Raw genomic sequence first — 25,235 nt, forward strand, 5'->3', positions numbered from 1 at the left:
GCGATCCCCGATCGGTCTGATTGCTTCAGAAGAAAGTACGTCGCCCTTCCGAACACGCTGTCTCTAAAATAGAAAGTATACAGCATAACAACGTATATGTGGAGTGTATAGGTGAGTAAATTAACGGTAGACGCTTAATGTCACAGGTTGTTATTGAATACAATATAAACCAAAAGACGCGCCATGTAGTCATATCTACATATGTACTGCAAGACTGGACAAACGAGAGTGATTAACGCAAAAGAGCTTCTTCCCTGAACAACCTTCTACGGTTTATATATCGATGCCTTTATCTAATTGTTATTAACTTACTAAATGGTTCTTGCCTTTTTACTCTTACTGAAGTTTCTATTATTATTTTATCGTACTCTTGGATGGGTGTATTTTATTATGACAGTATGGATAAATAAAAGCAACAATATTTTATTTCTTAAACATGAATAGGGATCATGTTTCATTACGAAAATAACCTGAACTTGTTCGTCTAACTAATACATGTGTCTCATACTTTTCAAGCATTAAAGTTATTCAGTTAAAGAATGAAAAATGTCACTATGAAATGATAACAGTACAATTCGAACTACTGTTGGTTTATTGTTCCTTTCGCACGTAACGCACGTCCTTAACAATGTATCCAGTCTCGAGTTTCTCCTGTCCCATCTTGAAACTACTTTTCGTCAAAATGGTTATAGTGAAAGACATACAGAAAGCGCGTTGCGCTATCCACCAACTGTGTATCGGGTGATTGATAACAGTATTGAGTCGACACCTAAGTCTACTACATTTTTGCTGTACGTAGGAAGCACTTCCAACAAGATCGGTTGTATTTTACGGAAATATGATGTGAAATGTGTTTTCCGACCTCCATCTAAAATTAGAATGCTTTTTGGTTCCGTTAAGGATGATCTTGGTTGCGTAAGGTGGGTACATATCGCGCTCCTTGTACCTGGGATGTGGAAAACCACCTAAAAACCACATCCAGGCTCTCGTCATTAGTCCGCTGGGCGGATTAGATCTGCAGCTGGCTCGCCTACCCGATTCGAGGAAGCAGAGCGTTAACGCTCTTGGCTACCCTGGCGGACTTATGAAGGCGTCAGTATAAAACAACAATTTTAAACGGACTGAGTTCGCAGTCTAAAGCGTCCAAGAAATTCGTAATTCTGCTTCGAACAGTGGCTACAGCATTTATAAAACACTACACTGTTAGTAAATGTGCGTTTCACTTGAGAGATTTTTTACTAAATCTACACCGATTTTTAGTTAGGCTTTTCTCTTCACGTATCCCAAAACATGTGTGTATAGAATATGCTCCAGAATCTTGTGCCAGTGAGGTATCAGGCATATCAGTCTATATTTTCGGGCATTTGTTCTTTTACGTTTTATATAAATGCTTCATACGCCATCATACGTATTACGCACACCAGTATAATGTTGAATGACCAAATAGAAGACACTACTAAACTGGATGACACCCCAAAACAGCGTTCTCAATGAGTGACCGTCTACCTGTACGTGACCTCTAGCACAGAAAAAAGCGTAATATATAGCATAGGGCAGAGGTGGGCAATTACAGCAGCTCGGGGACCGCTTTGTGGAAGCAGATGTTAGCAGAGGACCGCAGCTGTTAAAATGTTTGCATTCGTTTGTTAACTTGTTTATTTGAGAAAAGGTCGATTCTCCATTACACACACGACATGCATGACTGATTTTAGTCTTTTTCGGACGTTCATGGTTCCATTAAAGTTAGACGTATATATGAGCAGACAACATGGAAACAATCTGCGGTCGCGCAAGGTGAGGAAATGTCGATTCAAGACAGATTTATTTGTCTTGTGGGCCACACCCCAGGCCTAGGGCACTCTTAACCACCCTACGGAACAAGAAATGACTGATGCCACGAAATGATAATTAGTTCTTCTTAAAGATAATTAGTTTGTAACATGGGGTTTTTCGTTATTTCAGTATTCATATGGATGTCTAGTAGAAAGTTCATGTGGTAAAAAATTTGTATGCTTATGAAGTGTCTATGTGCCATTTCGGATGTTGGCTTCATTGCTGAAGTTACATTCGCAAAACTGATGTCTTTAAGATCCGTTTACACTTGTTTGTTGTCACCAATCGGTTCAGCAATTGTTCGGTGAGTCTTAATATGAGGCAAGGAATAACATTAGCTATAATAATTTGAGAACATAAAAAAATATTAAAAAACAATAAATAATCCACAACTAATATGCTCTGAAAGTTAACACGATTCAGTTATTCATCTCATAAAACAATAACACGACAAAGATAAATTTTAGTTATGAAGGAAAACACGTATGGTTTTTTTTTTATTTATTTCACAGTATCGCAGCACACTACTAACTCAAGAGTGAAGGGTTACACCAGAGGTATGAGGAATGGGCAATAACTGGGACGTCACATTATGGATATTCTGTTCTTTCCACATTTAAATAATATTCATTAATGCTTGCTCCTGCTCTGCGTGCAGAGGTTTTTGGTTTAGTCTTTCTTTGTTATGTCGCGCTAGAAATAACTACTGCACCGTAAGGGAGTGCATGAAACTGCCATGTGAAACTGAGAGGTAAAAAATCAGAAGGTGAAACGGTCATCCTGGAACGATGAAACAATAACAGAATAAATAGTCTAAATGAACAGCTCCATAGCTGACATTACCAACGCACAACTTAACACACGTCTGTTTACAAGTCTACTTTTTTACTGTCTACAAGACTACTTTCCCTGTCCACTTTAACTAGTTCTTCATCATTTCATACTTAGTATTTTGATGTACTGCTAATGCAAAACAATTTTTATGGCAATATATTTGAAATGTTTTCACTCTGCTTCGTCTTCGGTACTGTAATCATAGAATTGCAAAAAGGTTTTTCCGCAGTTCTATAAAAGTGTAATACCAGTAGGCTTATAATCATTTCTTCCGTGGACGTTTGATTCACCTATGCGAATTTGCATGCCTTCTTTGTTTTTCTGCCTATTTTTTCTGAAGTTGCGGTTGTATAAGTTAAATAACTTCTTTTGCTTCTAAAATGAAAGTCTTATTAAGACCAAAAGCGTTTCGTTTTAACCCAAAGCATCTTCAGTGGTCACTGTAACGATATGATTATTTTTACTCTCCTACAGTATCGTTTACTGACATCACGAAGAGTTCGCATGCTTCAATTTAGTGCTATAAACAGTATTCATTCTCATCGGTTTTACTTCATTCCTCCTGTTCTTCCACATAGATGTGTCAGATTTTAACATACAGCACTTTCCATAACCCTGAGCATATTCACGTTTTTGTGTGCTGTGGAGAACCGCCGTTCTGTCACCATTTCGTGTGTTTTGTTTTACTATTGCAGAATGCGTTCGTCATTTGTTTGTGCTTCTGACGTATTTCTTAATTCGGCTCAGTAGGCTGTCCACTGATTTCAGCCGTCTCCCTATTTTGGTTCTTTGGTTGTTCACTCCACCGATCATCTGAGAGACTTTTCCATCGAAATGATGTAAAACGAGTCATTTTATGAGATATGGAAACCCGAGTAGTTCTGGTGGATGGCTTCTTACTGGTCATTTACAAGGTCCTGAGTAGCAGCACACTAAATTTAACATTAATAAAATTATTATATTTTAGTCCTACTTAACCAATAAAACATAAAACTAGGCCCGCCGCGGTGGCCGAAAGGTTCTAGGCGCTTCAGTCCGGAATCGCGCGGCTGCTACGGTCGCAGGTTCGAATCCTGCCTCGGGCGTGGATGTGTGTGATGTCCTTAGGTTAATTAGGTTTAAGTAGTTCTAAGTTCTAGGGGACTCATGACCTCAGATGTTAAGTCCCATAGAGCCATTTGAACCATTTTGAACCATAAAACTAGCTTTTAACAGGATACCAGTTTTTCATAAAAACATCTGTGCAATAGAAGAAGTTGTCTAGAAGAAATGATTTTAGGTTAAATTCAATATTTGCTTTACTGCTTGTCAGATATTTTTTGTTATTTAGTAATTCGCCAAAAATTCTTGGTTATGTATTGCACTCTATTCTGTGCCATTGACGGCTTTAATAACAAGTAATAAAGCAATTGTTATCTTCTAGTGTGGTGAAATGATTAGCGAACATACATGTTATCAAGGGGCTGCTCGCTTTTATGCAATCAATTTTTTTCCTTCTTTGTGGTGTATTAGCATAGTAAATTATTCCGTAAGACATTATGTCTTTCTTAGGTACCGTTATTAACTGAAAACAGGATGTGCATGAGACATACGTCATTGCCATTTGGAAGCTTCAAGACTAACCGTATAAATTTAAATAACGCATTTGTTCCAGAAAAAAACAATGAGTTCTCTTAAATAAAATTCTGATTTCATTGATTTTGTCATAGCATAATGTATGAAGGTACAGGAAGTTTTACAGAATACATTTTGTGCAGATTGTGCATCACTATTTGTAAGTTGAAGAAAGTCGTATTTAGGAACCACTCCCATCTACTGATGAAAAATAACCTTACCAGTTTCGAGAGAGCCAATCACATCAGACATCATGAAATAATGTAGGTCAATCTGTGTAGTATAATTGTTACTACAGCACCAACAAAAATAATATAAAGCACTGCACTGTGTCACTATCGTCAACACATCACTGCATTCATATAACCGGCTAAACATAGTATGCAGCACGCAACACGAATATGGACATCGCGCTAAAATTGTTTAACGGTAATAATCCGATTTACTGTTGACAGCAGTAACACAGGTAGATAAATATTGATGAAACTGTTTGTCATGCACAAAATATGGAAGAGGAATAACAACCTACAAAACTCTGTATTTGCTATATGTGAAGTTTCCATGCCATGTCACCCTGTATTCAGCCGAGGAAAAGGAAATACAACAATGAAAATTATTAAGAAAATTTTCGTCACATAGGTTCCTGAGAATACTGGATAGAGAAAAAGAAGCAACAATGTTGCAAGAATGTAATATCCAAACTAAAATCTGTAAGCATTAGTTTAATCCAATAAGTAAAATTCTTAGGTGAAATTTATTAACCTCATAAAACAAAAACAAATTCAGACAAGGTAAATATTTGCCCTCAGTACTTTTTAGAAGAGTACTGGAGCGTTATAAGAAAAACAACAAGGAAAGGATTGTATTTCCAATAAAAAGAAGTAGTGGTTTATTTCTGAGAGGAATGGTTGTTGCGATAATAATAGCTGTCCGTGTGGTGGAGGTTGATTTGAACTGCCGGCCGGAGTGGCCGAGTTGTTGCAGGCGATTCAGTCTGCAACCGCGCGACCGCTCCGGTCGCAGGTTCGAATCCTGCCTCGGGCATGGATGTGTGTGCTGCCGTTAGGTTAGTTAGGTTTAAGTAGTTCTAAGTTCTAGGGGACTGATGACTTCAGCTGTTAAGTCCCATAGTGCTCAGAGCCATTTGAACCATTTTTTTTATTTGAACTGAGATTTCAGTGTTTCGTGGGCACTTAAGGTAGTTAAATTTAATCGGTACCCTTTTGAGTAAAATAATTACTTCTCAGTACAAAAGCTCTAGGCTATCAGAAAGGAAACTCCAGAGAATGTCCTTCCTCTCAGACTTGATGTAAAGGCTCACAGCACTGGGGGTAGGCCTCTGCAGAGTTTGAAGGAATGCGAGAAGCTCGAAAAGAACTGAAGCAGTGTCAGTATCTGTGGGGCGTTCTCAGATGCCTTAAATGGCAGTGCACTTCTTTCAACAAGAAAGGATACAAGAATCCAGGCTATGCTCATGGTCTTAATCTGACTGATAGAATTATGATCAATGAATTTGGCATTATTTAGTTCCCTATTCGAATAATTATGCTCTGTGATTTGGAAACCTTGTAAACTGGGCATGTTATTTTCACTTTTGTAAGTTATCTATGCGCACGTCAGAGACAGAGAGGAAGTTATGTAACTGATGAACAATCTTTGAACTTTTGTGACACAGTTTTTGCCTCTGCGCAGCCTTATACATTGTCACTTTCATCATGGTAGTGTTTGTTTACTTGTGATAGTATCTATTAGATAAAGTAAGATTTATTCTAAAAGACAGCAAGGACGAATATGACATACATATTGAAAGGCTCAAAGAATATAAATTTTGAATATTTTTTTAGTTTGTTTGAGGTAAGACTGCATTACTGTGCAGCTACTTTGTCGGAATGATTACTGTTAGCTAGATAAATTCGTACACTTGCTCAGAGCTGAGGGAAAGACCGCCTCACTTACCTGAGTCATGCATTAACATATCAACTGATTAAGTCATTTGGTTTTCATATAAAGTCTCTGATAACATTATTATACCCTTTATAAATCATTGGTCACTTTGTTAAGCATAGTGTTGTTCAGACCAATGTTATGTGTGACGGTCACACGAAATACTCTGTCTTTTTTTGAATACATACTTCTTTCTAAAATCGTTGTCTTGGAATATGATTTCACAGGAGTAATTACTATACCCATCCATTTAGAGACGGTTTATCATTACTTACCACATTGGGCCATATAGTGTGCAATTGTTTGAATATTGTTTGGAAATTTTACTTAAAAAGTAGAAATCTGGCTTAGCCACTGCCTTCTTGCAGTTTGCTGTTGCGCTTTCTAGAAATCTGCAACAATGTTGCCAACAAGCGAGGTAAGCGCAAATTTTCATCTGGGCCAGCCAAATGTTTTACTTCAGAGGCGCATTAAATATAGAAACAATTTGTATTCAGATAGGTTACAGTTCAATTCAAATTAGGTTCTGTTTAGTCAAAGGTTACTTGGATAACAGTTTGTGAGTACATAGTTTGGTAGTACGTAGACTTTTGTAGAGTGGCAGGTAAATTTGGGCTACAATTGATGCAGAAACACATAGTGGGGAACTTACCCACTCTACGTTAGAATCTTTTTGGCTTTTATGGTCATGGCTATTTTAGTGCCATCCACAGTATCTTACCTGTTGTAACAGGCAATTGACGTCACAGAAAACATATTCATCGGTGTTTTCGACCCCAAGAGAGGCTGCCTGATGACGGTTAACACAACGAACTGCTGTTGGATAAGCCGCAAAAATTAAACTGCCATAGTTAACAGAGGAATATGGTACGCCCTGTTTGGCTACTGTGGTAGGTATTGCGCGCCAAGACCTTTAAAACTATTTATTGACTAAACAAGAGCTCGAACAGAAATTTGCAGGAGGGTAGCATGCTTTCATTACTGCATTTGTTAGCATAATTACTAAAACTATACCATTTATAGAAAAACTCTGCGCCAAACAGTTAGAGGATCACTTTTTGAAAGCCTTACATTGTCTCCCACTACGATGCAGAACTTTGAAATTAAGCCTAGAGCCTACCTCTAAATTGGTGCAAAAGCATGACACCCAGCTACGTGTTCCACGTATGGGTGTGGAGCAAGGTTTGGGTGGATGAGGTGCGAATGGCACTTCGATACATTTATTGGAGCCAAAATATTTGAAATACACATAGCATTAATGACCACAACTAATATTACATACACCTTTTCTTGATCATAGCTTGTTAATATACCAAGGCAACTATTTAAACTCATTTAAAGCTTTTACTATTAAACCTTAGTTCAACGGCCCGCAAAAGAATTGATTTGAGACAGAGGGGCAGTACAGCTAAAGACTACTGGATGTTAAGAAAATGTCAACTCTCAAGTACTTATTAGTAATAATAAACCATAAACGATTAAAGTTAATTCACGATTTAGCCACTTAACGGCCACTGAACTTAATAGAGCAGTAACTTGGCTGACATTTCACAGAATAGCAAAAACAAACATTTAAAATAAATTACAGAACCGAATTAATCAAAAGATTGAAAGGGGATCAACGGTCACCCATACCAATTATATTTATCTATGGCCATTGGAAATTAATTCCGCTGCGAAACCCACATTCACTCATACAATTATTTATTTTAATAAAACAATAACTCCAGAATCGTTACACAGCCACCATCCACCACGATCGTGTGAGGTCAGACCGAAACCGGTAACATCATAAAAAAGAAGTTTCTTGCGGTTAATGTTCAGTTTTATACGATATAGCGCCACTGCCGCAAATAAAATCACTGGCATCTCGATAAATTTCGATTATGACAGTTAATAGTCTGCCAATACAAGAATATCCGAATCACATGTAGCATATACATTTCAGCCAACAGTACTTGATTAAGTACTGTTGGCTGAAATGTTGGCTGTATTGATTAAGTACTGTTGCCTGAAATGTATATGCTACCTACAGCTTTTGAAACAAAATACTTGGATTCGAGAAGCAAGGTAAGCACAATTTCCGTAACTGTGGGATCATCTCCAGTGCGTTATAATCAGATGCAGATCCTCACAAGGACCGCAGTCTCATTATAAAAAGCGTCAATACCGTTGACACAGTGGTAACTTCTGTAGCTTGGAGGTTTCTTGTAAGTTCCCCGGGGACAGACCACCAGCTCCCTTATACGGAAGAAAGCGGAAGGAAGTTATTTTTGTCCTTCCTCAAAGGAACAGTCTGCTATTTTACTTGACAAGTTAAGAGAAGTAAGAGAGAGCGTTAAGTCTCAACGGCCTATGGAGCACTAACTAGGTTCCAGAACCTCAAAATATCCTTTAGGTCGCTCTTTGCCACTCCTTAATGCGAGGCAAATACGGTGATAACTACAGCACCAAGTTCAGCTATAAATACATATCAGTCATTTCAAATGCATAGGAAATAGGGTGGGCTTAACTGTCTCTTTCATGGAAAACTAAAATTTTTATCAACATCTGTCCTGTCACATTATTGTGACCATTAGTTGAAAGCCTGAGTAACGACCTGTTGTAGCGCAGATCCCTGTGGGACGTGCACTAAGAGAGTCGACGAGGTTCAGGAAGGTAGCGACGTTGATGTGGAACCCTGCTGACTACAGTTCCGTGGACAGCTGCGTTAGGTTTATCGCTTGACGATCCAGGGTGCGAACCCTATCGGGGTTGGTCCCATAGATTCTCGACTGGGTTTAAATTCGGGGAGTTTGGTGACCCACGGATCACGGTAAACTTATCCTTGTGCTGTCTGAATAACTTACGTACACTGCGAGCTGTCTGAGGTGTTGCATTGTGCTGTTGGTAGATTTCACGTGCCGAGTAATAACAAACTGCATGTAGGGGTGAACATGGTCCCCGAGAATTCATGCATACGTCTGTTGGTGCACTGCGACTGTTGCAGGGTGTTTGCTTTGAAACGTTTCATGCAGTGCACGCCAGCTTCCATCCGTCCGATGGAGCATTAAAGCGTGATCTGTCTGAATTGTCCACCTGTTGCCACTCAATGGACATCAGGTTATTCCATCCTTCGTCGCCGATGAATAACTGTCAGCGTGGGTGCGTGAACCGGGCGCCTGCTCCTAAAGGTCTTACGCAGCAACATCCACTGTAAGGGTTTTGGACGGTCAGTTTCTCAACAGTTGCACGTCTATTGGCCGGAACTCTACCCGGCAGCCGTTTCAGCCCCTGTCGTCTATGGTCCGTGGTGAGCTACAGTTGCCTTGATGCTGTTTCTTGATAGTGCCATTTTTCCACGCCTATACTTTAGCAACGGAATGCTGGTGAACAGCTTACAACCATAGCCGTTTCAGAAAGGCTTGCACCTATGGCCCGAAAGCCAATGATCATATTCTTTTGCATGTGAGATGAAACACTCCGTTTCCACATTACGAAAACGTCTTCCCTTCCGCACCCCCCCCCTCCGACCACCACCTCCCCCTCCCCCTCCCCTCCCCACAGGTACGCAATATATACACTCCACCACTGCTAGGCTGTCACCTGCCTCAGTCAGTGGTTATTGTTCCTTGATATCGAACATAGGCGGTGGTCACATTATGCGACTGTACTGTATAGTTAATTGTTGCTGACTTTTGTTAACAAAATACTCTTCAAAGAGATACTGAGGGTAACTATGTTCCAGGACCTCTAAATATCTTTTATGGCCCTCTATGCAACTCCGAAACGTTTCAAATGACGTGTACTACGAATGAGGAAGGAGGGGGGGGTATTTTACTACAACAACGAAAATTTTAAAAATACAAGTTTCGTTAATTGTTGGTCACTTTCGTTACTGACATATTTTTTGAAGAGATAGTGATGCATAAGTAGGGTCCAGAACCTCTAAATACTGAATAAGAAATTCATTTTCAAAGGTGACATCTATTAATAATCCTTAAATTTTTTGGTTAAGTTTAACTGAAGAATTGGGCTCAGTTGTCGAATCTGGCAGAAGAATTCAACGCATTTGAAACTCTTAGAATATGGAGTAAATGAGTAAATTACGATTACAGTATTTTTAAACAGTACACTACCTCCCGCCACCCCCGTTGTATTGCTAAAATTATTGAACATATTTATTGCAGTGATATGAAACTTCCTGGCAGATTAAAACTGTGTGCCCGACCGAGACTCGAACTCGGGACCTTCGCTTTGGCGTGCAAGTGCTATACCATCTGAGCTACCGAAGCACGACTCACTCCGGCTACTCACAGCTTTACTTCTGCCAGTATCTCGTCTCCTACCTTCCAAACTTTACAGAAGCTCTCCTGCGAACTTTGCAGAACTAGCACTCCTGAAAGAAAGGATATTGCGGAGACATGGCTTAGCCACAGCCTGGGGGAGGTTTCCAGAATGAGATTTTCACCCTGCAGCGGGCACACAGTTTTAATGTGCCAGGAGGTTTCATATCAGCGCACACTCCGCTGCAGAGTGAAAATCTCATTCTGGAAACTTCAGGAGTGCTAGTTCTGCAAGGTTCGCAGGAGAGCTTCTGTAAAGTTTGGAAGGTAGGAGACGAGATACTGGCAGAAGTAAAGGTGTGAGTAGCGTGCGTGAGTCGTGCTTCGGTAGCTTAGATGGTAGAGCACTTGCCCACGAAAGGGAAAGGTCCCGAGTTCGAGTCTCGGTCGGGCACACAGTTTTAATCTGCCACGAAGTTTCATATCAGCGCACACTCCGCTGCAGAGTAAAATCTCATTCTGGAAACCTCCCCCAGGCTGTGGCTAAGCCATGTCTCCGCAATATCCTTTCTTTCAGGAGTGCTAGTTGTCAACGGGATTTTCTCCAGACTTTGTAGTTATTACGAGGTGTACCGGTATGAAATGAGCGTATTTTGTGAAAATGAAACACTAATTTTGAATTGAAAAGTAAAAACATTTTGTTCAAAGTACTGATTATTGCTCTCTATACATTTTGACCACCTTTCTGGCAATTTGTGGACACCACGTCTATAGAAATGTTCGTCTTTTGAAGCAAACCAATCAGACACCCAATTTTCGACTTCTTCGTAGGAATCGAAGTGTTCCTCAGCCAATGCATGTCCCATTGATGAAAATAAATGGTAGTCTGAAGGGGTCAAGTCTGGTGAATACGGCGGGTGGGGTTGCAGCTCACAGCCAAGTGTTTTGAATGTATCCTGAACCAGTTTGTGTGCAGGAGCATTGTCGTGTAAAAAAATTACTTTGCCATGTCTTCTGGACCTTTCTGACCTTTTTTCGACCAATGCATAGTTCAAATTGATCATTTGTCGTCTGTAGCGATTAGTATTCACAGTTTCACCGGGTTTTACAAGCTCGTGATACAGCACACCTTTCTGATACCACCAAACACAGAGCATTGTCTTCTTGCCGAATCGATCTGGTTTTGCAGTCGATGTTGATGGTTGTCCCGGATTAACCCATGATTTTTCGCGTTTAGGATTCTTAAAATAAATCCATTTTTCATCGCCAGTAACAATTCGATGCAAAATTGATTTTCTATCATGTGTTTGAAGCAAAATTTGACAAATGGTTTTTCGGTTTTCCATCTTTCATTCAATTCATGTGGCACCCATTTTCCACACTTTTGGATCTTCCCTATAGCTTTCAAACGGTCAGAAATTGTTTGTTGTGCTACATTTAGCGACTTGATGTATACTAAATATCTTTGACAGATGTCATACCAACCAAACAAAAAAAAATTAGGGCTTGTTCACAACAAATGTTCCCTATCGACACATTTGTATCTTAATGTTCATTTCATACCTAGTAAATGATTGCAGTTGGCCAGCGTACAGAAGTGGTGTAATTTAATGCTTTTTCATTTTTCGCAATACATTATCAATCAGAGAAGGGCTACAGCCATTGTTGGAAGGGATATATTTGATGGTCCGCAATTCTATTTGAAAGTGTGTGAAGAAGTGTGTACTGGTCAGCCAGGCAGAGCATTGGCCATTAGACTACATGACCACGAGAGACGCTGGGTACTGAGAAATTCAACCTCTGCTGATCACCTTTTAGCAGAAAACCATTCATATGATGTAGAATGTGAAGATTGTGTTAAATGAGAGCAAAGGTATCACCCTACTGGAAATAAACAAACACATGACACAGAACGCCAGATGAGTTATTAAATGATGAGACTCAATATCCACTTTCCCTTCTGCTAAATTAAGTTTTCGTTACAAATACTAGATTCGAACCGTATATTCGTCTTACTTCTCATCTGTTGTTAAATGTACCACCACATAAAACTTTGTTTACTCCTGTTTTTTTTTATTTTGTAAATGCAATTATTTCTATATGACAGAAAATGTAAAGATATCCCATGTAAACACTCCTTAATTTTTGTATCTTGTGTACAAATAATATCTGTGTAAGTCACATAATGTGTTTATCTGTGTTTGAAACATTCAGTTGTCATCTGAAGATGGCCTAAGAAGCCGAAACCTTGGAGACCATTAGGGAGTACTTTCCTTTTTAATACCGTTATCTTGTTTTACCAAGCTCTGACGGAAAATTAAGTTAATGTTACTTAGCAATTTATTTTAATTTTGTTAAATGGATGCTATGACTGGGCCGGCCGCTGGTGGCCGAGCGGTTCTGGCGCTACGGTCTGGAACCGCGCGACCGCTACGGTCGCAGGGTCGAATCCTGCCTCGGGCATGGATGTGTGTGTTGTCCTTAGGTTAGTTAGGTTTAAGTAGTTCTAAGTTCTAGGGGACTTATGACCTCAGCAGTTGAGTCCCATAGTGCTCAGAGCCATTTGAACCATTTTTTTGCTATGACTGGTTGCTCTCGAAATGTCATACCTATCGAGATATGATAAAGTGTAGAATTCCGATGAAACATCCAGCTCGATCGGGAGACAGCAGATGGCCGAATCCTGCTCCGCTGCGGCGCGCTGCGTGTGACAAAGACACGCACACGCGTATACGCAATGTTGGCTTTTCCAGCGGCTCTCGCCCCTCCACAGCGGGACGTGACGGCTCTGACTGATGTGCGTGCCGAGAGAGCGGACTCTGATTAAAACTCGCCTGTCAGTCGGTTTGTGCATCCGATCAGTCACGGCGGCAGTGCCAACACCTGCGTAGTGTAGTGTGCTCAACTGCCCGCCGCACACTTGTCCCTCTTGGATTGCGTCCAGCGAGCTGCGTAAAGATTGGCCACCCAGTTCTATCATTCGTCATTAGCAGCCGTTATTTTCCACTTTAAATACACCGATAAGTGTACCCAGTCACATTGAACAAACTCTCCACATCTCGTATCGGAGGATATTTTTGGAACTCATTCTGGTCGTCAAAATGGATTGCGAAAACATCGACCATATGAAACCAAAAACGCGCTTGTCCCACATAACATCCTGGGAGCCATGCTCACAAAGCTGTAGTATTTCTTGATTTTCGAATAGCATTTGACACATTACCACACTGATGAATGTTACCAGAAGTATGATCGTACGGTAGGGCAAAATAAAATCAAACTGGGTATGCAGATCCAACCGGGTAGTTTTACATTACCGTGACTAGTGCTGCCACCCGCATGAAAACACTCAGAACTACTAGCAATCGTGATTCTTCGAGTTGTTAATAACCGCCATTAGCAGTTGCCTGTTGATTTTCCTTCTAGAAATTTTTAAAGTTTTTGCTGAAATTTTCGTCAATATTGGCACTTCTTGGAGCAGTGTTTTGAGGAAAAACATTATCTGTTAAAAAATAGTATTGCACTGTGGGGCAAAATCGGATACGCTATTTTAAATGGCGTTCAGCTGCAGCAAAATTTCCGCATTTTGAACGAAATGATCCTCACAGGTCCGAAATTATTTTGTTCAGAGTCACTTTGAGTAAAAGTGTTTTACAGGCTCTGCGGATCAATTCGTTCAAAATTGATCACACCCGGCTGTGTTAAACTGGGTTGGAAACAGCTTCTATGGAAATGACGAACCGGATAAAGGGAAAAGCACTAGCATTGACCTCCTCTCCAGACAAAAATAATTTGGAAGTTGAAGAAAAATCAAGAAAAGATTAAAAGATAAACGGGAAAAGACCGATATTTATGGGGATCAAATAAAAGATGAAGAAACATTTGGAAAGACTGGACCCACCGAAAAAATTGAAAAATACGGGATTCCTCGACTTTATCAGCCGAAAAAGACCCAGTCGAACCATGCGTATTTTGTAACGGGCTGTATTTCTCAACCGAGGAAGGAATCGAGTGTCTATCGTGTCGTGTCTGGGCTGTGAACAATGTTCCAGTGCTGAGGAAGAAGGCGACATCGAAACACAGTAAAAACACTGCATTACGGTTTACATAAATTGATATTCGAAACTATCACTGTTAACCTAACCTAATATCAGTAGTCAAAGTTTTTAGTGTTTCTATAGTTATCTCTATTCATACAAAATATTTTTATTTATTTCGCTTCTTCGGTTCCCTCTGTCTAATTGACAGCAACCGCTGATTTAGACAGGTGTATTTATTTGTTTCCCTCAACAAACGTGACCTTTAAAGTAGTTTTTGAAAGCGATAACCTCTGAATTTGAAGCTAGCCTATTTGAAATGAAATAAATAAATCTCTGAATTACCAACTGAATAACTGAAATAGAATTTCATAATTAAATTTCTTGAAATGACTTGAGTTATATTTGAAAATAAATAAAAAATGCTTTAAGTCTGTAGCACTCTTTGGTGTACTCATTATATGGCATCGGTAATTTGTGTTGAAAATAATGTAATAAATTACTCAGCTCGATGGAGGCTGTCTTCTGCTGCTCGGCGATAATCCATATGCTTAAGTGAAATGTTTACTGTAGATTACTCGGAGACTGTCGTTGTACAGTGACAATACACTTATCTGGAAACTGGTAAGAAAGGCCCGTTCAAGAGAAATTTACTAAGAAGAGGAAAACACAATGTTGTGTTTGGTGAGATTCTTCCGTTACAGAACTGGACCGTGAGCAGGTTGATTCAGTCATACCAGTTTCCACCGATTGCGAATGTCTAGTGGGCTCACGAAATTCCAGTATGTTGGAGTAGCTTGGGTCAGCAACTTCCGTTAATCAGCAGAACGAAAACCCATTCCAAGTTGCAAGTTTTTACTTTTTTATTCATTCAAGCACTAGTTTCTGGCCGAAAATAGCATATCCGAAGATGTCAGAAATGTGCAACGAAAATTTAAAGTGCATACAGATACAGAGCTGAGCAAAACGTCGAGAATGGATCTCACTCATTCTTGAAACAAATCACATTACCTTTCTTTCACAAGGAAGATGAATTTATTCTGAAAGTTCTTGGTCAGTTACAGCACAAATCCCATTGTTTCCGATAATATTGTTGGTGTAGTATTACATAAAAACTTTCTCATTAACCTGAATTCCAATATGGCGGCTTGCAGCAATTCCTCAGTTACACGAAAGACAATACATATTAAACTCATCTACCACGAGAGTTAAGGCCGGAATAATCATACATTTTAGATTGGTAGTCCATGTAGTGTGCACAGAATAGCGCTGCACTTCCCAGAACGCAGAGCCATCTCTCGCAGTCGATAAGTAAAACTGGCTCGCTGAAATAAAAAATGTCAACGATAGTCACTAATGTTTTTTGGATCAAATCAAATGTGAATGAAAATGTGTACAGTCAGCAATTAATCGTTAGTTGACTTTGTGGTAAGTAAGGTCTGAATTTCGATCTACTTGAAGAAGACGTAGAGCTACGATCGCAAATCTAAAATTAAAGAAAATTTCACTGAATTGCAGTTTGTTGTTTCCACGCATTCGTGTGACAACCTAGTTTCTAACAGCGCAGCATTTTATCAAAGAATATTAAAAAAATGGTTCAAATGGCTCTGAGCACTATGGGACTTAACATCTGTGGTCATTCCCTAGAACTTAGAACTACTTAAACCTAACTAACCTAAGGACATCACATATATCCATGCCCGAGGCAGGATTCGAACCTGCGACCGTAGCGGTCACGCGGTTCCAGACTGAAGCGCCTAGAACCGCCTGGCCACACCGGCCGGCTAAAAGAATATTCTACGCTCTGATGTATCACATGGCGCTCATCAGCACTTGTCAGTATTTCCGTTTAAATGTTTCTAGTCATGCGTTGTGTATGTGCACGTGTCTGTGCGCGCGCACGCCGCTGATACGTATTACGAGTGAGTAGAGGATCTGTTAACTACCCGTACAGTCACTCTGTCATCCGTGCATGACAGAAAAAAAAAAAAAAAAAAAAGTTAGACAGTGAAATATCATGTTTTAATAAGTTGAGACACATAGAAAAATCGCACTCCTCAAACAGGTTACATGCATGATAAAGCGGAAGAGACAATATATTTGACTACTTCTTATGCCACGACATAATTCACACAGCATTTCCAAACAACAGTCATAATTTTTAATAAATAGACGTGTAAAAATGAGTGCAATACGCAGGTACACGTCCAGTACCACACCATAACTGGACTGAAACTGCAGTTTGTCAGCAGACTTTTACCTAGAGAACTCTCCGGGATTTCAGCGAACAAGGCAGAACCTTAAGAGCGTGCATCTCGATGCTGCAGTTAAATAATTGCATCATTCCATATGAAAATACTGAAACTGCTTCGATAAGTGGACAAAATGTACCATTCAGAAAAATATTTGTCCCTGTCTATACCGTCACGGAAACCTTGATTCAACATGCCTATCAGTAACGATAATTCTGGAATACAGGAGGCTCATCAGCAGCACTACGCCTCCACTTGGTAACCGCAGGTTGCCTTCCCGTTGTCCAATTACAGTAGTCTCGTCGCGGCTACACCGAAAACCATACTGGGACTGGGTTCAGTAACTAAAGGGATTGGACAAAAATTTGGAAACACCGCGAGAAATGCATGCTAGAATACGAGGTGTTTCAGAAAGGACTTCGCAACATTGAAAATTCATATAAATTAATTCATACTACCTTGAGAGATGATTGTAGTGTCAGTTTGTAGGGAAAGGCATGAAGTTTAATCTGGCGTAGTTTTCTAGTGTCGAATCGCACCGTAAGGAGCGCTATCGGCAGTTACATTAAAGAAGGCTGCCTTGACTGACTAGCTGTGTGTTTTGGTTCGAAGAATCGAAGTCGGCGACAACAGTTCAGAATAATATCCGTATCAAGTACATTAATTCAGATTAATATCCGTATCAAGTACATTAACGATAGTCATAGTTGCCCTACAATTTATGAGTGGCATAATTTTTTTGTAGAAACAGGGTGCTCGTTAAGAAATGGTAAATTATCAGGTCATCCAAGCACCTCGATGCCGTCGTTGAGCGAGTGAGACAACGTTTTATCAATAGCCCTACGAAATCGACCTGGCGTGCATCTCGCGAACTGCAACTCCCACATAAGACTGTTTGGTGCGTGTTGAGAAACCGTTTGCATTTGAAACCGTAAAGACTGACGGTCGTACAAGCAATAAAAGACACTGATAAAATTGCTCGCAAGAACTTCTGTGGGAATATGTTAAATCGATAACATGAGGACTGACATTTCTTGGCGAAAAGGTAAAAAAACTTTGTGTTTCCCCACAGAATAATACTAAAACCCTTATTTCAACAAATTTATATGAATTCTTAAAGCTGTAAAGTCCTTTATGAAAGTAAACTAAACTCCGTCCGAGCAGTTCATGGAGGCCCAATGGTACCAGCCGGCCGCCGTGTCATCATCGGCCCACAAGCGTCACAGGATGCGGATATGGAGGAGCATGTGGTCAGTTTACGAGACCGGAGCCGCTACTTCTCCGTCAAGTAGCTTCTCAGTTTGCCTCACAAGGTCAGAGTGTTCCCAGCTTGCCAACAGCACAGCGCTCGGCAGACCGGATGGTCACCCATCCAAATGCCATCCCAGCCCGTCAACGCTTAACTTTGGTGATCTGACGGGAACCGGTGTTACCACAGTGGCACGGCCTTTACCTGATTTATGAAACACCCTGTTTAAAAGCAGATGGGAATCAAGTCGGACCGTTCCGCTCATACATTTCACCGCGAATGGCACCTGTACAATTTCGTCAATACGCTGCAAATGGCGATCGAGGTGAGAACAGTGTTCTGTGTACATGAGAGTGCACTTTGGGTGTGGGGGGATCGTTGGTAGGTGCTTCTGTAACCAAGGTAGCCGTAGGGTTTGGGTTTTCAAGAGGCATTGTCTCGACGATTTATACCATATACAGGGAACTGGCAAAAACTCCATCAGCTGATTCACAAGGCGGACGAAAAATGTCACTGCGGAAATGAACGTCGCACTCGCAAACCTTGCCATCATCGCAACAACGAATCGAGCTCCATAAGCAGGGAAATACAAAGCGATATGGAATTCCGAAACCATTTATGCAAATGCACGTAGCAGGAAAACGTGGAGCTATAGGCGTAACACCTGGACTGTGGAGGAATGGAAGAAACTCGTTTGGTCGTACGAATTTTCTTGCACGCTGATTCCAACTTCTAGCTGTGTTTGTCCAGACTGAAACATAGCTGGGTTTCGGATCCAATGGGTATTGTGCAAGGTCGCATTATTTCCAAGGATTATGTTACCATTCTGGAAGATGAGGGTTGTGTTGTGCCAGATGCCGGTACATCTCTGATCTGGCACGTCTCTAGTTCCTAGTTTCTTTGCATTCGACGGTGGTGCCACGACAGGCTGTTCAGGGGGTGGTGGGGGCGGAGGAGGGGGGGGGGGGTCACGGGAGCGTGGAGCGGCAGTCCGGGTTGAGTGGGAAGTGCATACGGCAAGGTTTGATAGCCACCCGATGTGTCTGGGGCCGGCCTGGTAGCGGAAGGCGGCGTATTCGCCGCGGGGTAGACTGGAGTATTGCTGATTGGAAACAGAACTCTGTTGGATGAGCGTTGGCTTGTTGGCTCTACTTGTCTGGACGACGCAATGGGAAGCAACTACCAGGCGGCAGTGCACGAGTACTGTAGCTGAAACTCCTGCGATATTTCTATCTGGTTCAATGTGGATCTGCAGCTAAGCTTTACGGTACGTTCCTCTGTGTTAAAAGTGTTTCCAGAGAACCAGCTGTTATTCACCTGCTGTGTTCCCGCTGTAGGCGTCGCTGTTTACTGTGTTTTGCGAACGCTATTTCAAATAACTTAGTAAAGGTGCACGCGGGCGGTGTCTACGTTACGTGTGCAATTAGTTATTCAGTAATAGCTGTTGCTTATTGTCTTCTGTTGGAATTTTGTGCAAGGTCCTAGGACTATTTAATCCTACGTGGTCTCTTGTAACTGTGAAACTTAAGATGAAAGTGTGTCTCAAGCCACTAGATGTATACTGAAACTCCGAATTAATGCCTTGTAGGTGCAGCTGATGAATCCATTTTTTGATGTTATTGTATTAATCGTAGTTGCTGTATTATGCGTTTGCCATTTACTTAATTTGTGGCTCTATGGCCATTTGATTATTACTTAATAATGCATCGTCTTCCATGTAATGATTCTGGCGTTGTTTCGTCAAAGTAAATCATTGTCTGAAAGATCTTCTGTCATTAAACATTTCAGAATGCGTATGCTGCGGAATTAATTTCTACAGAGACGCACGTAAATTTAATTGGTATGAGTGGCCGTTGATTCCGTTTTAATCTTTTGATTGGTTCCATAATTTTGTTTTAAATATCTGTCGGTCTCTGAATCAGTTTTCCTGTTCTGTCATTTCTCCTGCATATACGTTCCTCTATCTGTACGATTTATTAAGTCAGCGTGGCAATGTAATATAACTCCAGACCCTATAGTAAGTAGCTAACTGGGGAACACGAAAAAATTCCAAATAACAGCTCTTCACCGAAGTTCACTAAACTGGATGTCATAAGACGAGATGCACTTGAAGAGGAATCGGAAATGGAATGGTGCATAGCTTGAAATATAATTACTGTTGGTGAATAATGCAGTCAGCCACAAATACTTCTAAATTGCTTTATTACAATTCTGTAGCCGATTTCCGGCTGCTATGCCCATCTTTAGATGACTAACAACTCCAATTACATAGATGTTTTTGTCAACAACGTATCATCTACTCCTGAACTGCACATCAATTTTTAATGTTTACAGCCACTGTATATGTCATTTCATTAATGAAAACTGGCTGATGTACATGCTTTTATTTAGATGTAGGTTGAAAGAGTTGTATACCCTTCTATATGTTCCAATGGATGGTAATTTGTTTTGTTTGGTCCTCATAGCTTTCCAGGTCGATGTACAAGTTATTGCATCCAAAAATCGGACAATTTGTAAATAAACCACTATTTGAGTGCCACACATGTGCTTTGCACTTGATGTTTTCCCTTACACTGCAAAGAGTATCCGTTAAGCAAAGGCAAAAATGTCATTCATTCCTGTTGAGCAAAGACATAAACTAAGCAAAGGGCGGTTGTAGAGTGAGCAACATCTTAGTAACAGAAAACTGTTTGTATTTCAAGACTGAAATTTTTATTAAAGACCTACGTAACAAACTCTTTTCAGCAAGGTTGTTTCATGACAGATGACACATTTTAACGAAATATTATAAAGCTATAGGATAGCATACTATAAATTAGACTTTTATGTACAAATATTTATAAATACAGAATTTTTTATGATCATTACTGGTAATAAGTTAGTTGAGGGAAATATGAAAGTGAAAAGATAGAGGGTGGTATGAGGGCAACACATTTGCTCAACATTAGAGTATGGATTTACGTAACTTCATGCTGACATAATTAAAAGGATTTTTTTCAAGTGTAAATAGTGTATATGGAAGTTAGTTAACACGAAAACCCACTGCGCGGTATGACGCAGTGCCATGCCATGCCATTCCATCTATATTTGTTTGAAATTCTATATAATTATTTACAGGGGAGATCAGGCTTCAGAGTTGCCAGCCCAAACTGTTTAATGTATAAAAGAAGTGATATTCATGGTGTGTAAACAACGAGTCCAACTTCCACCTGCCTGAATACTTTGATTCTCCCATAAGTCATTATCATCTGAGCCTGTGTTATTTCAAAAAATTAATGTTTCAGACTGAGAGTAATGTAATGCTGCCACGTACATTCCAAATTTGAAGCACCAGCCACTTAAAAGAATATAAAGGTTTGCAAAAGTGCTCAGACGCATGTGCTGCCGCGTCCCTGGTTCCATTTGCGAATGAAACAGGCGGGAGAACGACTAGTTACAGATGCAATTTATGTATCCCACTTACGAAAACACAAGTGTAGGTTGTATGACATGTGTAACACGCAGTTCAACGGGCTGTGTGAGCACTTGATGTCCTCTCTGACGCTCTTTCCCTGCCGCTCTCTTCCTCTTATCATCAAAAACCACACGCACACACATACCCAAACATAGAGAGAGAGAGAGGGAGAGGAGAGAGAAAGAGTGAGAGAGAGATTGGAGGAGGGGAAGGGGAAAATAGAGGAGACATGGAGAGTTCTAGCATCATATAACACACTAGTGTTCAAAGCGTAAGAACGAAAGTAACATTCGCGGTACGCGGATTGACCACACGGTTTGAGGCGTCATGTCACGGACTGCGCGGCCCCTCCCGTCGGAGCTTCGAGTCCTCCCTCCGGCATGGGTGTGTGTGTTATTCTTAGTATAAGATAGTTTAAGTAGTGTGTAAGTCTAGGGACCGATGACCTCAGCAGTTTGGTCCCTTAGGAATTCACACACATTTGAACATTTAAGTTTTTCATGATGTGTTACTGACCAGTAATGCAGATAGATGAAAAAATTGCCATACCTAGAAAAATTTGTTGCCGTACAGTACGGTAGGAGTCTGGAAGAAATACGCAGTGATACGAACTGAGATGATACTTTTATTAAAAAACAATAATTACATTGATGTACACCACATCCAAAGATTTGGAGGTCAGCACGCCCATGCAGCATTATGCCTCAGCACACCATAACTCTGGGACTACCAACACGATAACGTTTGACAAGGTTTATGGTTGCCTTAGGTATTCCCACCTCTCACCGTTCGAAGGTACGTCCGGTATCTTTTAGTGGTCCAGATGGTGTGATGTGGGAGGCATAATGTTGCACTGCAAATCTTTCAGTACGGCACACCCGCCGGCCAACGTTATTGTGACATTGTACTCTCTTCCCATGTGTGTCAATGATGTGGAGTACTCGGTTCTGATTTCACCTTTATGGACAACGTTGGCGACCACATCGAACAGCGCAGTTGGAGGACCACTTGCAACGAGATAATATTCAGCGAAAGGAGAAGCCGGTCCGTTCCCCTGACGTAAATCTTATGGTGCACTTGTGAGATACTTTGGAGAGAAGTATTGCAGCATTTCCACGTGGTTGAGGAATGGAACTGGTTGAGGAATGGAACGGCTAATCACTAGAACTCCTAACGTATCTAATGGCCAGCGCGGGACCACTTTGGAGGGCATGCAATGACCTCCGTGGAGACCATAGACCTTCTTAAGCACCATGTCCCGTCTTTTGTAATCTCCAGGGGACCATAATGAATAGCGTTGATGTAATCTATTCCTCAAAATAGTATTCTGAAGTCAAGCACAGATATCGACGTGGGAGAGTTGATGAGTGTGGTGCCGACGGACCCCGATAATATGTAGTACGATACGACAAATAAGGTGCATTTCACAGCAAGAATATCGGAATTGGTATTTAAAGAAATTTTGCCTGCAGTTTGACTTGCAATGTGCAAACAGGCACACAATAGATAACGCCGCGCTGATGGTTCTTAATCGGCATATCACAAAACTAATCGCTTGCCAACGTAATTAAGCAACATAAAACAGATATCTATAAGTGATGAGGAATGATTCAGGTATTTCCAGAATGAGATTTTCACTCTGCAGCGGAGTGTGCGCTGATATGAAACTTCCTGGCAGATTAAAACTGTGTGCCGGACCGAGACCCGATCTCGGGACCTTTGCCTTTCGCGGGCAAGTGCTCTACCAACTGAGCTACCCAAGTACGACTCACGCCCCCTCCTCACAGCTGTACTTCTGCCACTACATCGTCTCCTACCTTCCAAACTTTACAGAAGCTCTCTTGCGAACCTTGCAGAGCTAGCACTCCTGAAAGAAAGGATATTGCGGAGACATGGCTTAGCCACAGCCTGAGGGATGTTTCCAGAATGAGATTTTCATTCTGCAGCGGAGTGTGCGCTGATATGAAACTTCCTGGCAGATTAAAACTGTGTGCCGGACCGAGACTCGAACTTGGGACCTTTGCCTTTCGCGGGCAAGTGGTCTACCAACTGAGCAGGAGAGCTTCTGTAAAGTTTGGAAGGTAGGAGACGAGGTACTGGCAGAAGTAAAGCTATGAGGACGGGGCGTGAGTCATGCTTGGGTAGCTCAGTTGGTAGAGCACATGCCCGCGAAAGGCAAAGGTCCCGAGTTCGAGTCTCGATCGGGCACATAGTTTTAATCTGCCAGGAAGTTTCAATCGTAGCATAGTTTGTGAAAAGTCGTCCGTCATCGCAATACGCTCTGGTTATCAGCAACATTCGGTATCAGTCAGCGTTCAATCCTGCGTGTGCGTAACACACACCAATGACTCACGCACAAGTTATAACTGCGACATCATCTGGCAGAGAATGACCCTGATCGGCGGTGAAGTTTGTAGAATGAGCTCTCGATCACTGTAAGGGGAATACAACCTTCATACGAGAGGTGTTGTTCAGTGACGAAACCAATTTTTAAGTGCAAGGAAAAGCAAACAAACAGAATCCTCGTTAATGGTCAGATGCAAACCTCCTCGTGGGTGGATCCCTGTGAAGGTCCAGGTAGTGAAAGATTGATGGTCTGGTGTGAGATTTGGACACAAGAATCATGGGTCCGATGTTTATTGATGGAACCTTGAGTGGGGAGAGGTATCTTAACATGCTCCGTGATTATGTGCTTCCAACACTGTTGAATCCGCACGGTGATCCGCTAACCTCCTTCCAACAAGATGGTGCACCTCCCCACTACGCTACTGCAGTCAGACAGTTTCTGCAAGAACCGTCTGGAGGTCACTGGAAAGGAAGGAGGGAATCTTACCGAATGGCCACCACGGTCCCATGATCATACCCCTCTTATCTCTGTGGATATTTGAAATCAATTATGTATGAGGTAAAAATCAACAAAATATCCCATCTCTGCCGGCGAATTGAGTAGACATGTGCCCCTGTTTACTCACAGACCCTGCGACGTGTGAAGGACGACTGTCAAAAATATTCCGATTGTGTGTCCAGCACAATGGAGGTCATATTGAGGATATGCTGTTATACTGAACCTGACAAGTGTCCTAAACTTGCACAGGTCATAGGTCCTATACAATTAAAGATATCTTAAAACAGATTTCTCATGTAAATTCCTGAGAAAGAGGCAGTTCAGAATGATGTGCTACATTACCCTCTTCCCATTTGAAACACGTAACCCAATTCCAAGACGGCGGATTTTAAGTAGAATCCCACTGTCCCCGCAACTCCTGTAAGTTGGGCTCCCACCTACTGACATCCCATACCAGACGCCTCTGTATCCCTCACACCGTTCGACTTTTACCCTTACGGGGTGTATCCATACTTTTGCCTCACCCTATATAATAAGAGAAGAACAAAATCGTTCTGTCGATTTTGGCATACATAGGTCAAAGATGTACATTTTCTCTATCACATTGCTTCAAATACACATAAGATTAATACACTGCAGTGACTTCAGATAATTATTGTTTTTGAATAAAAGAGCCATTTCTGTTTGTCTCATTGTGCATTTCTTTTAGTAGCCTCGCGTACTGTACTGTAATGTACTGCAGCACGCCTTTCTATGTATGGTTCATGTTTCATCGAGCTGTGTTGCCTGCTCTGATACATCATGCGGAAGCTACTTTCATCCTTAAGTTTTGGTCACCAGTTCATTAAAGTGGAGATCCTCCACTTGGAAGTGACCACCTCTCTCTTACAGTTAGGGGGATAAGAATT

The sequence above is a fragment of the Schistocerca nitens genome, chromosome 9 (assembly GCF_023898315.1).
Source record: "Schistocerca nitens isolate TAMUIC-IGC-003100 chromosome 9, iqSchNite1.1, whole genome shotgun sequence".
NCBI classification, from domain to species: domain Eukaryota; kingdom Metazoa; phylum Arthropoda; class Insecta; order Orthoptera; family Acrididae; genus Schistocerca; species Schistocerca nitens.